Below are 13,279 nucleotides of genomic sequence, written 5' to 3' on the forward strand. Positions count from 1 at the left end.
CAGAGTAAGATACCCAGGCTGTCCTACACTTGACCTAAAGCCAAGAGCCAGGACAAGGTGAACTGTGACCTAAACCAGAGCTGTCTCTGCCAACCTGCAGGCCTGTGAGAAAGAATATAAATGCTTCCTGTTAGAAGCCAGTGTTTTTGAGATCTTTGCAGGATTTTTAGAGCAATAAGTAATGCACCATTGCTGGATAAAATAAGTAGCACAAATATAGCAGTATGAGAAGTAGTCTGAGGACTTCATGCAATTGTAGACAATTGTGCAATTAGTATAAAACACCTAACAGACCTAATAGACCACACCAATGATGGGAATCATGGGACGGAAGTGGGAGTCAGTGGAAGGTGCAGAAAAAGGGCCACAAATTAAGCAAGTCTAGACATCATAGGCTTGCCTACTTACCAAGAGTTGGCATGTCCTAATGGGCAGTTGACAAAAACACCACAGTTGAATTTGTCTCTTGTTATAAACACAAAGCTTTATTTTCCATTCATGGTTTAAAATATTTTCATATATCAAAGACTTTGACTTAAGTAATTTAATAAAATGAAACTTTAATTTGATATCAATATAATTTGAAAGGCAAGTACAATGATATTCTTCTTTGACATAGTGACTAAGAAGAGTAAAGAGGCTGACTTATTGTGTAAATTATATATCTGTCCCAAGAGGAGACTGAATGCTGTCACAGTAAGCTCTGTGAATAAAAATTTTGCAATAGTTCAAATAGAGAAAAGCAATGAAGAAATGATTCACTGCATAGCATACACCTTCTGTGTAGGACACAAAGGCAGGCAGAACTCCCACAACATATTAGCCAACACCGCATTCAAACTGAGAAATGAAATTTAGTCTCAGTAAAATGAGGTCTATAACACTGTTGATTTGAAATTCTCTAGTTTGGTAATTAAGTTAGCATCTAATTTAAAATTTTGTTTTTGTTTTATAGTTATAATAAACACTTGAGGTAAAAGATTTTGCCTTGGTTAGTATCCTGTTGTTGTGAGTAACAGAGAACTCAAATGCAAACTCACTTAACTAGGAAAGAAAATTTATTTATTCATGTAGCAGAAAAGCCTTGGGGTTGTTTAGTGTCATGAGTGGCTTGATCCAGGGGTTCCAAAAATGTAATCAAAATTCAGTTTCTCTTTATTTCTTGGCTCAGCCTTCTGCTGTGTCAGCTTCATTCTTAAGATTCATGTGGTAGCCTCTGGCATCTCCAGGCTTACAATCATGTCCTTATTGCTAGGGGTTTCTGTGGAAAGAGAAAGTAGACTCCATACAACTGCAGTATTCACTCTGGTTGAACCAATCCCTAGCTGCTACTGCTGCTGCTAAGTCGCTTCAGTCGTCTCTGACTCTGTGCGACCCCATAGGCAGCCCATCAGGCTCCCCCATCCCTGGGATTCTCCAAGCAAGAACACTGGAGTGGGTTGCCATTTCCTTCTCCAATGCATGAAAGCGAAAAGTGAAAAGTGAAAGTGAAGTCGCTGAGTCTTGTCCAATTCTTAGCGACCCCATGGACTGCGGCCCACCAGGCTCCTCCGTCCATGGGATTTTCCAGGCAAAAATGCTGGAGTAGGGTGCCATTGCCTTCTCCGGGCAATGGCCTAGGAATATTAAAAACCCTCAGAGATAAGCTGGGTTACTGTTTGCTATAATTGCCATGACAAATTACCTCAAGCTGGATGACCTAAAACAGAAATGTATTCTCTCACAATTCTAGAGGCCGGAAGTCTGAAATGAAGGTGTTCGCAGGGTTGGTTCTTCTGGAGGCTCTAAGGGAGAATCTATTCCATGTTTCTCTCCTGGCTTCAGATGGCTGACAATTCCTAGCATTCCTTGGCATGTGGCCACCATCTAATCTCTGCCTCCATCTTTACAGACCTTTACCCTCTCTGTGACCCCATTTCTTCTTCTTTGCCTTTCATAACGATGCTCATGATTGGATTAGGGTTCACCTTATTCTAGGATGATCCCATCTCAATCAGTCAGTTCAGTCTCTCAGTTGTGTCCAACTCTTTGCAACCCCATGAATCACAGCACACCAGGCCTCCCTGTCCATCACCAACTCCCAGAGTTTACTCAAACTCATGTCCATCGAGTTGGTGATGCCATCCAGCCGTCTCATCCTCTGTCATCCCCTTCTCCTCCTGCCCCCAATCCCTCCCAGCATCAGGGTCTTTTCCAATGAGTCAGCTCTTTGCATGAGGTGGCCAAAGTATTGGAGTTTCAGCTTTAGCATCAGTCCTTCCAATGAACACCCAGGACTGATCTCCTTTAGGACGGACTGGTTGGATCTCCTTGCAGTCCAAGGGACTCTCAAGAGTCTCCTCCAACACCACAGTTCAAAAGCATCAATTCTTTGGTGCTCAGCTTTCTTCACAGTCCAAATCTCACATCCATACATGACCACAGGAAAAACCATAGCCTTGACTAGACAGACCTTTGTTGACAAAATAATGTCTCTGCTTTTGAATATGCTATCTAGGTTTGTCATAACTTTCCTTCCAAGGAGTAAGCACCTTTTAATTTCATGGCTGCAATCACCACCTGCAGTGATTTTGGAGCCCCCAAAAATAAAGTGGACACTGTTTCCACTGTTTCCCATCTATTTGCCATGAAGTGATGGGACCAGATGCCATGATCTTAGTTTTCTGAATGTTGAGATTTAAGCCAACTTTTTCACTCTCTTCTTTCACTTTTATCGAGAGGTTTTTTATTCCTTTTCACTTTCTGCCATAAGGGAGGTGTCATCTGCATATCTGAGGCTATTGATATTTTTCCCGATAATCTTGATTCCAGCTTGTGCTTCTTCCAGCCCAGTGTTTCTCATGATGTACTCTGCATATAAGTTAAATAAATAGGGTGACAATATTGACATACTCCTTTTTCTATTTGGAACCAGCCTATTGTTCCATGTCCAGTTCTAACTGTTGCTTCCTGAGCTGCATAAAGGTTTCTCAAGAGGCAGATCAGGTGGTCTGGTATTCTCATCTCTTTCAGAATTTTCCACAGTTTATTGTGATCCACACAGTCAAAGGCTTTGGCATAGTCAATAAAGCAGAAATAGATGTTTTTCTGGAACTCTCTTGCTTTTTCCATGATCCAGCGGATGTTGGCAATTTGATGTCTGGTTCCTCTGCCTTTTCTAAAACCAGCTTGAACATCTGGAAGTTCATGGTTCACGTATTGCTGAAGCCTGGCTTGGAAAATTTTGAGCATTACTTTACTAGCATGTGAGATGAGTGCAATTGTGCGGAAGTTTGACCATTCTTTGGCATTGCCTTTCTTTGGGATTGGAATGAAAACTGACCTTTTCCAGTCCTGTGGCCACTGCATCATCTTTCAGGATTTGAAACAGCTCAACTGGAATTCCAACACCTCCACTAGCTTTGTTTGTAGTGATGCTTTCTAAGGCCCACTTGACTTCACATTCCAGGATGTCTGGCTCTAGGTCAGTCATCACACTGTCGTGATTATCCGGGTCATGAGCTCTATTTTGTACAGTTCTTCTGTGTATTCTTGCTACCTCTTCTTAATATCTTCTGCTTCTGTTAGGTCCATACCATTTCTGTCCTTTATCGAGCCCATCTTTGCATGAAATGTTCCTTTGGTATCTCTGATTTTCTTGAAGAGATCTCTAGTCTTTTCCATTCTGTTGTTTTCCTCTATTTCTTTGCATTGATCGCTGAGGAAGGCTTTCTTATCTCTCCTTGCTTTCTTTGGAATTCAGCATTCAGATGCTTATATCTTTCCTTTTCTCCTTTGCTTTTCACTTCTCTTCTTTTCACAGCTGTTTGTAAGGCCTCCCCAGACAGCCATTTTGCTTTTTTACATTTCTTTTCCATGGGGATGGTCTTGATCCCTGTCTCCTGTACAATGTCACGAACCTCCATCCATAGTTCATCAGGCACTCTGTCTATCAGATCTAGTCCCTTAAATCTATTTCTCACTTCCACTGTATAATCATAAGGGATTTGATTTAGGTCATACCTGAATGGTCTAGTGGTTTTTCCCACTTTCTTCAACGTAAGTCTGAATTTGGCAATAAGGAGCTCATGATCTAAGCCACAGTCAGCTCCCGGTCTTGTTTTTGCTGACTGTATAGAGCTTCTCCATCTTTGGCTGCAAAGAATACAATCAATCTGATTTCAGTGTTGACCATCTGGTGGTGTCCACATGTAGACTCTTCTCTTGTGTTGTTGGAAGAGGGTGTTTGCTCTGACCAGTGTGTTCTCTTGGCAAAACTCTATTAGCCTTTGCCCTGCTTCATTCTGTACTCCAAGGCCAAATTTGCCTGTTACTCCAGGTGTTTCTTGACTTCCTACTTTTGCATTCCAGTCCCCTATAATGAAAAGAACATCTTTTTTGGGTGTTAGTTCTGAAAGGTCTTTGTAGGTCTTCATAGAACCGTTCAACTTCAGCTTCTTCAGTGTTACTGGTTGGGGCATAGGCTTGGATTACTGTGATATTGAATGGTTTGCCTTGAAAACAAACAGAGATCATTCTGTTGTTTTTGAGATTGCATCCAAGTACAGCATTTTGGACTCTTCTGTTGACCATGATGGCTACTCATCTCAATATCCATGCCTTAATCGCATCTTCAAAAGCCCTTATCTCAAAGAAGGTCACATTCTGAGGTTCTGAGTGGACATGAATTCAGGGGGACACTACTCAACCACATCCGGATGAAATAAAATCAGGAGTTTGAAAAGGGAGAATAGAGATGAGGCAACTAATATTGGGAGCTGAAGTTTCAAAGATGTCCTAGAAGGAAACAAGGGCAAACCAAACTTACAAGCAAGCAGAAGGCACTAAAAAAACCCGAAAGTATAGATACACCAAGGGCTATGAGGAAGAGAAAAGGTACAAAGAAGACTGTAGGGAAGCCAGATGGTAGCAGAAAGAGAAGCGAAAAGACACTAAGAGAAGCAGAGATCAAGACTATTAGAGTCATATTAACACCAGGGCACTTACAACTCTGTGTGACCACATGTAACTGTGTCTGTACTGCCTTGGGCATGTTCCAGAATCTGAAGATATCTATTGGTCTTAACTGCCTTTGAGAGTCTATCTCTTTTCATCAATTACATTTTTATAATCATCACCATTGCTAAACTTTGCTGAAAGATGTCCCTTTTACTTATCACCTAAAGAGCTTAATATCTTGAGTATATTTAAGATAACTACTGAATAAAACTTATGTGGTACATGTTTATGGTGAGGTTCCCAGTAAATCTAGTTAATCTTATCCCTTTATTTATTAATTTAATTTATTAATTTATTAAAAATTCTTGAGTTAAAGAGCTCCCTAGATAATTATAAAAGATATCTGAGTCAGATTGACCCAGTTGATAACTGTAGTCAAAACATGATTATCAGCAGTCATAATGGTATGTGGATTAGTCAACATTTACTAGTAACAATTCCCAAATCACAGCAACTTAGATAATAAAAGATATATTCATTGTTTATGAGTCACGGGTTTATGGCAATTTTTTTCTGCCACAAATTTCTTCTTTAATATTCTCATAGCAAAGGGAAGAGAGGGTTGGCAAAAACACACAGTGATGATCAACACTTCTATTCAGACATAGCGTAAGTTATATCTGCTCACACTGAATTTCAGGGAATTTGAACTCGGAACAAAGAGCTTTGTTTCAGTCTGGTGGCAATATTGAATATGGAACATGTAAACACGAAAGACATGGATGGTCATTTCCTACTCACCCTGCATTTGTGAATCAGACAAAACTATACAGGAGCTGGAAATGAAGGAGATGTACAGAAAACAGCAGATGTGGAGGGAGTACCTAATGAGATTTTAAGTATTGACTGCAGATACATTTGATATCAGCTGCATTGTCACCCTTGGGTCCCATGAACTATATCAACCCATGCCTTGGAAACCTTTTGTGTACATTTCCAATCACATCTGATTGTGATATGACTGCTTTCACACAGGCTTCCACTCTTTTTTTTTTTTAGCATCTCACTTGAGAGTGTACACACACTCTTGTTTCCTATGCAGGGTTTCTCTGGACCAGTGGTATAGGGCAACATGGGAGCCCACTGGGACTGACACAACACACCCAGAAGTACAAACCGGCAGTGAGAGGCAATGCTTCTCTTCTGATCTAGTCCCTGTGACAGAGGTCTGCAGAAGGTCTCAGCAGGAACAAGTACCAATCAATCTCCTAATAACGCAGCCCTGTGTGCCTTTCTCTCCTCCCCTGGTTCACTTTCTTTCATCCCTCCTTTCTGCTTCCTTGAATCACATCCCAAATAAACTACTTGCATGTAACTCTAGACCCAGGCTCTGCTTTGGGGAAAACCCAGAATAAACAAGTTGACACCAGAAGTAGCCATTGAAAGAAAGCCCTTAAGACAATTCTAAAGCTGGATCACCCACTGGTCATGCAGCAAGAAGAACCTCATTGTTGGTAGTATGTGAGATGGTTATGGTCTCTGGCAATAATGGCTTCATAAACTGTAATCGTCCCTGTTGGATTGGAATGTGGCGAAAGTAGAAGGCATAGCATGGGTTATGTGGTAATTTGGGACTGGAACAGATGGCAATAGTAATTACAAAAATTATAGAATGGTTTGGCTTCTGTTAACTGCTTTTAAAGTCTTGATAAAAGAAAACATATTCATGTAATTCAAATATAATGCAAAGTCCACTATAAAAATAAAAAGTCTTCCAGGTGAGTGTCTTTTCCATAATTGGTGCTGGATCTACTAGACATCCATATGGAAAAGGTGAACTTTGACCTCTTACTTCACACTATATTCCAAAAGTAATTCTAGATGGATCATGGACCTAAATGTAAATATTAAAACAATGAGGTTTTAAGCACCAGGAACTCTACTCAATATTCTGTAATGACCTAAATGGGAAAAGAATCTAAAAAAGAGTGGCCATATGTATATCTATCACTGATTCAACTTGCTGTACATCTGAAACTAATACAATGTTGTAAATCAACTACACTCCAATAAAAAATTTAAAAATTAAGGAAAAAACAAACAATAAAGCTTTTAGAAGAAAATAAATGAGAACATATTCATGACCCTGGGGTTAAAGAGAACTCAGAGAGCGTTAACTATAAGAGACGATTGATAAATTGGACTTCATTAAAACAAAGAACTTCTGTTCATCAAGATACCATTAAGAGAGTTTTTTAAAAGGCAAGCCAAGGACTTGGAGTATGTATTCAAAGTATGTAGGTTCAGAAACATAAAGAATTCCTACAAATCAATAAGAAAAAAAAAAAACTCATATAGCTGGATTTTTTAAAACTGCCTCCATTTGGTATACATGCACAATGGAATACCACTCAGTCATAAAAAGGCTTGAAATAATGCCATTTGCAACAACACGGATGGACCCAGAGATCATCATGCTAAGTAAGTCAGAAAGAGAATGACAAAGACTATGTGCTGTCATTTATATGTGGATCCAAAATGTGACACAGATGAGCTTGTGTATGAAACAGAAACAGACACACAGACACAGAAAATAAACTTATGGTTACTGAAGGGGGAGGGAAGTAGACACACAGACATAGAAAATAAACTTATGGTTACCGAAGGGGAAGGGAAGTGGGGGAGGGGTAAATTAGGAGTTTGGGATTAGAAGATCACCAGCTACTATATGTAAAATAGATAAACAACAAGGTCCTGCAATCTATTACAAAGAACTAGATTCAATATCCTATAATAAGCCAGAATGGAAAAGAGTATGAAAAAGACTACGGATACGTATGTACACTGAATCACTGTGCTATATATACACCAGAAGCTATGGAAACTAATACAACTATACTTCAACTGAAAGAAACCTGTCTCCAAAACACTTTTTACAAGGGTAAACAAATGGCAAAAAGCATATGAAAGGATGATTAATGTCATTATTCATCAAGGAAATGCACATTAAAAACCTACAATTTAATACAACTACACTCCCACAAGAATGACTTAGAAGAAAAGAACTGTCGGTATGAAGTAAATACCTGGTAAGGATGTGCAGCAACTGGAATTTGTTGCTGGTGGGGCATTTAAATCAGTACAACCACTTTGGGAACCTGCTTGGCACTATTTAACTAAAGTTATATGTACATATGGTCCAAAAACTAAGCAATTCTACTCTGAGAAAATTGTACTCCCAAAAGAAATGAACATTCATGTTCACCAAAAGTCATATGAAAGAATGTACATAGCAGTTTTATCATAATAACACAAACTGGAAATAACCCAAATATCCATCAATAAGAGTATGGATAAATGACCTGTGTTGACTATGGAATGCCAAACAGCAATGAACAAGAGCAACTGCTTCCCACAACAACATGAATACACCTCACAGACATAGTGATGAACTGAAGTACAAACCACAAATCCATTCATACAAAGTACATAGGAGAAGGACATGGCAACCCACTCCAGTGTTCTTGCCTGGAGAATCCCAGGGACGGGGGAGCCTGGTGGGCTGCCGTCTATGGGGTCACACAGAGTCGGACACGACTGAAGCGACTTAGCAGCAGCAGCAGCAGCAGCAGATAGGAAAAATGCACTTGTGATGAGAGAGATCAAACAGTGATGACCTTGTGGGGAAAATGTTGATTGGGTGGGGGTATGAAGATGCCTTTTAGGATGTTGGAGATGGTCTGTATCCTGATTGGGGAGCAGTTATAGGAGTGTATGTAAATATAAATGTACAGCAAGCTCTACATCTAGTATGTATCTACTTTGTTGTATATAAATTGTACTGGGCTTCCCTGGTAGCTCAGCAGTAAAGAATCTGCCTGCCATGCAGGAAGATCCCCTGGAGAAGGGAATGGCTACCCACTCCAGTATTCTTGCCTGGGAAATCCCATGAACAAAGGAGCCTGGTAGGCTACAGTCCATGAGGTTGCAAAGAGTCAGACATGACTTAGTGACTAAGCAACAACAATATAAATTATACCTTGATAAAAAAAAGTGAATAAAAGGAGACAGAGGAAAAATTTTTAAACGACCCTCATTTCCTATAGCTGTAGGGCAAAATATGGTTACAAAATCAGGCCCCAGATTTAACAGGAAAGGTGGCAAAACTGCAAAGGAGAGTGAAGGCACAACCTCAAAAGTCTTCTATGCCAAAGTCAGAGCCCTGCTAGGGAAAGCTGTACCCTGACATCTGGGATAGTGACATTTGGGTGGATACACCAAAATATCTTAAATCCCCAAATTTCCATGAAAGTTCTGCCAGAAGCAGCAATCCTTTCCCCCTTGCTAGAGAAAAATTCACAATGGCTGGAAGCTTTGCAAAACCTCACCTGAGTTAGGCCTTTTGTAAGACAATGCTTTGTCTATTTAAGATCTGCCACCACAACCTTCACTGCCTCAAGAATAACAAGGGTTTACTGGGAAAAAAACATTTCCTACTCTGGGAGGAAATAGCTTATACAGTCAAAACAATCACAGGACCAGAATAATAAGTGCTGGCAAGGAGTGGAAGAACACGTGTGGAAGTGTATCTTGACAGTGGTCAATCAGGGTGACAATAAGGGCAAAAAATATAAATCTCTAAATCTGCATAGTGGAGAACTCGTCCACACTGGAGCACTCTCCTGTGTCCTGGGGTTATGCCTCCTGCAAAGGAAATCTGGAGTTACCCTAACATGCTGCTGAGATGGACTCTTGAATTGTGGCCAGTGAAATGTCTTACTGAAAGCAAGGTCAAGATGCCAGAACTGCTTTCGCTGAATAGTGAAGAAGAGCTCCTAAAACTCAGGGGGGATGAAAATGTTAAGATAGATTTACCACACTTCTTACAAATGATTCGAGAATCCACTATCTGACCATACTCCCCAGGAAGTCCTAAAGAACACTTACTTCACTGAAGGGATAAGAAACACATCAAGAAGGTTGCATTAGGGCACTTCCCTGGTGGTCCAATGGTTAAAACTCTATGTTCCCAATACTCCTGGCTTCGATCCCTGGTCAGGGAACTGGATCCCACATGCTGCAACTAAGTTTGCATGCTGCAAGTAAAAGATCCTGCATGCCACAACTAACACCCAGTGCAGCCAAAAACTTTTATAAAAAGGAGAAGTTTGCATTGGGATCTTTGAGAAATTCAGTGACACATTTCCTCTACGTGTTGAAGAGGTGCTGCCTTGAAACGAGCAGAGATGACAGAATTCTACAACATCATGGTCCTGGGAATGGCACTTGACAGAGTCAACATGGACATAATTCCTGTAATAGACAGCAAGGCTAGGATAGCAAACATAGTGTCTTTACAGAAATCTGCGGCAATGGTTATAGACTATGACCTTCCTAGGAGCAAGACAGAGGGATACCCAATCACAGTCTTTCTTCAAAAGCCTTTGCAGCCATTTATGATAGAAACTTTACAGTGGAGAAAACAGTCTTTCTACACTTTTTAAAAATTAATTAATTACTTTATTTTTGGTTGCACTGGGTCTTTGTTGCTGCACAGGCTTTTCTCTAGTTGCAAAGAGCGGGAGCTATGCTCTGGTTGCAGCGCATGGGCTTCTCATTGCGGTGGCTTCTTTTTTGTGGAGCACAGGCTCTAGGGCTCTAAGGCTTCAGGAGTTGTGGCTTCCAGACTCTAGAGCACAGGTTCAACAGTCGTGGTGCACAGGCTTAATTGCTTGGTGGCATATGGGAGCTTCCTGATCAGGAATCAGACCTGTGTGTCCTGCGTTGGCAGGCAGATTCTCCACCACTAAGCTACCACTAAACCACAAAGGAAGGCCCTCTTCCTAGACTTTGTGAGGACGGTTACATAATGGGGTCTGAACTGACACAAACAGAGTCAAACAAGATGCCATCATAGACCTCTGCATGGGTAAGGACTTAATGGGTGTCAGGTAACGTCTTTATGCTTGGCACAAGTCCACTGTTACTATGATCCCCCAAACTCTGCAGAATAGAATAGAATCCTAAAGGTAGGAAATAACCTATTCTGTGGTTATTTCTCCAGTCCCCAAGAGTGAAATTTGAATGGACATACTTATCATTTGGCAGAATTTTCACATTCCATGACCTACTATGTAAAAGTTAACATGGTAAGAAAGGCTACAAAGAAATCCTTGAAAATGTCCCCCATTGTAGTCAGTCTAAGTGCGAAGATAGCAAACCAAACACATCTCAAGAGGAATTTCGAGAATTCACACAACTCAAATATTTAGAGGAATCAGAGTGTTGGTTTCCCTGTTTAATTCACCTGTGTGGCACCTGCAAACACCAGATAGATCGTGTTGGTTAAACATCAGATAGATCATGTTGGTTAATGGTGATATTTTAAACTTAACCACTTGCTAGCTCCAACTGAAATTGATGGACCGGATGTAGTTTGGTTAATAGAAATGATCAATACAAGCTCTGGTATACAGTATACAGCTCTTGCCCAACAATAAAGAGGATCCAAAAAATTTATGTGAGAAGGACAGTAGTACATTTTACTGTCTTGACTCACAGCTTTTAAACACTTCTGCTTTCTTTATAATATTGTCTCCAAATTCCTGATCATCTTGATATTCTCCAGAAAATCAAGCTGGTCCTCTATAACATCATGCTAAGTAGACTTGGTGAATAGAAAGTGACAAGTATTCTGGATGCCTTAGTAAGAACCTTGCTTGCCAGAGAGTAGGAGATAAACAATACAAAGATTCACAGGCTTGCTACTTCAGTGAAACTTTTAGAGGGCCAGCAGTCTGCAATGTCACAGACAGGCCACCTATGGAATAGAACAAGTTTTTGTCCTTGCACCACCACCACCAAGGGGCAGAGCTTGGGGTCTCTTTAGATTTTGGAGGCAATATAATACTAAACTTGGGAATACTACCCCAACCCATTTATTAAGCAGTTCAAAAGACTGCAAGCTCTGAGTGGGGCCTAAAGGAAGAGAACGTGCATCTACAATTTTAAGTCACTCAAGTCATATGCTAACCAAGAACCAGTGAGATTAGATGTATCCTTGATATTTAAGGATTTAATGATGTTAAGACTCAGGGGCTTCCCTGGCAGTCCAGTGGTTAAGACTCTGAGCTTCCACTGCAGAGTGGCAGATTTGATTCCTGGTCAGGGAGTTGAGATACTGCATACTTTGCGGCCAAAATTAGAAGAAGAAGAAAATTTCTTGGACTGAATAAAAATGGACATACAACATATAAACTTAAAAAATTTTTATTTAAAAAGAGGATGTTAAGGATCACTGGAGGACCTCAATAGGAGAGTTGCAACTCAGACCCTAGGATTCTGGTAGAAAGTGATGTCTTTGGCAGCTGAGAACAACTTGCCATTTGAAAAGCTAGGCCCCAGTAGAGACTGTCATGAGACATCAAATGACTGTGTGATCTAAGCAACCTACACATCATGAATGAGAGTTTAAAAGACCCATTAAGCCATAAATTCAGATGGATGTAGCAGTAACCCATCATAAAACGTAAGTGGTATATAGAGGATCAGGTCCAGCATGGCCCAGGGCTCGAGTAAATTACATCAACAGGTGGTCCAAGCACCCATACCTCCTACTTTTATTGCACTGATGCCTCACCTTGTACCTATGACCAAATGATAGAGGAAGATAAAACACAGCCTTGGTTGTCAGACATGTTCATTCAGTACGTTGATGTGAGCCAAAAATGGAATGAGGGTACAGCTAATTCCACCCAGGAGGTGCCCAGAAACATGAAGGCAAAGGGAAATTCTCCCAAAGGAAGAGTTAATTTATGCTAAAGAAATCTAGCATTTTCTTTGATTATGTATATAAACAACAAACCACACTAATATTGATAGCATTTGGGACATTGGGATGAATAGAAATCATAAATGTTTTCATTATTATTTATGGCTAGTTATTACACATTTAATTCATTAAAAAAGAAGTATTCCTTTTGTAACCCCATGTATTTTATCTTATGCATTTAAAAACACATTTTGAGATGAGTCTACTGGCTTCACCAGACTGCTACAGAGGTCACAGCACAGAAATGGCTGAGAACCCTGTCCCAAAGACACTCACCCAGTGGTGTCCGTGGACATATACCGGCATAGTCACACTAACACCATCTATCACAGAGGAGAGCTAGTGGCGAGTTATGTCTTCATCATTAGAAGGAATAAGTTAAATGTTGTAGCTCTATTCTATGGAATACTGTAGCTTCAGATACTAAAACATGGGTTTCCCTTGTGGCTCAGCTGGCAGAGAATCCGCCTGCAATGTGGGAGACCTGGGTTCAATCTCTGGGTTGGGAAG

General features: G+C 40.4%; 1 long non-coding RNA gene across 1 annotated transcript in view; it reads right to left on the reverse strand.

Moving 5' to 3' along the window:
• Positions 1–1,040: 1,040 nt before the first annotated feature.
• Positions 1,041–13,279, reverse strand: part of LOC147366220 (uncharacterized) — a 122,378-nt gene continuing 110,139 nt past the window's right edge. Inside the window, exon 4 of the long non-coding RNA XR_015133267.1 lies at positions 1,041–1,261. This is a non-coding gene — a long non-coding RNA (uncharacterized LOC147366220). The remainder of the gene's footprint in view (positions 1,262–13,279) is intronic.

This window comes from Bos grunniens, chromosome 9, assembly GCF_055505025.1.
Source record: "Bos grunniens cultivar Pamir isolate PY7600 chromosome 9, Bosgru_T2T1.0, whole genome shotgun sequence".
Lineage (NCBI taxonomy): Eukaryota > Metazoa > Chordata > Mammalia > Artiodactyla > Bovidae > Bos > Bos grunniens.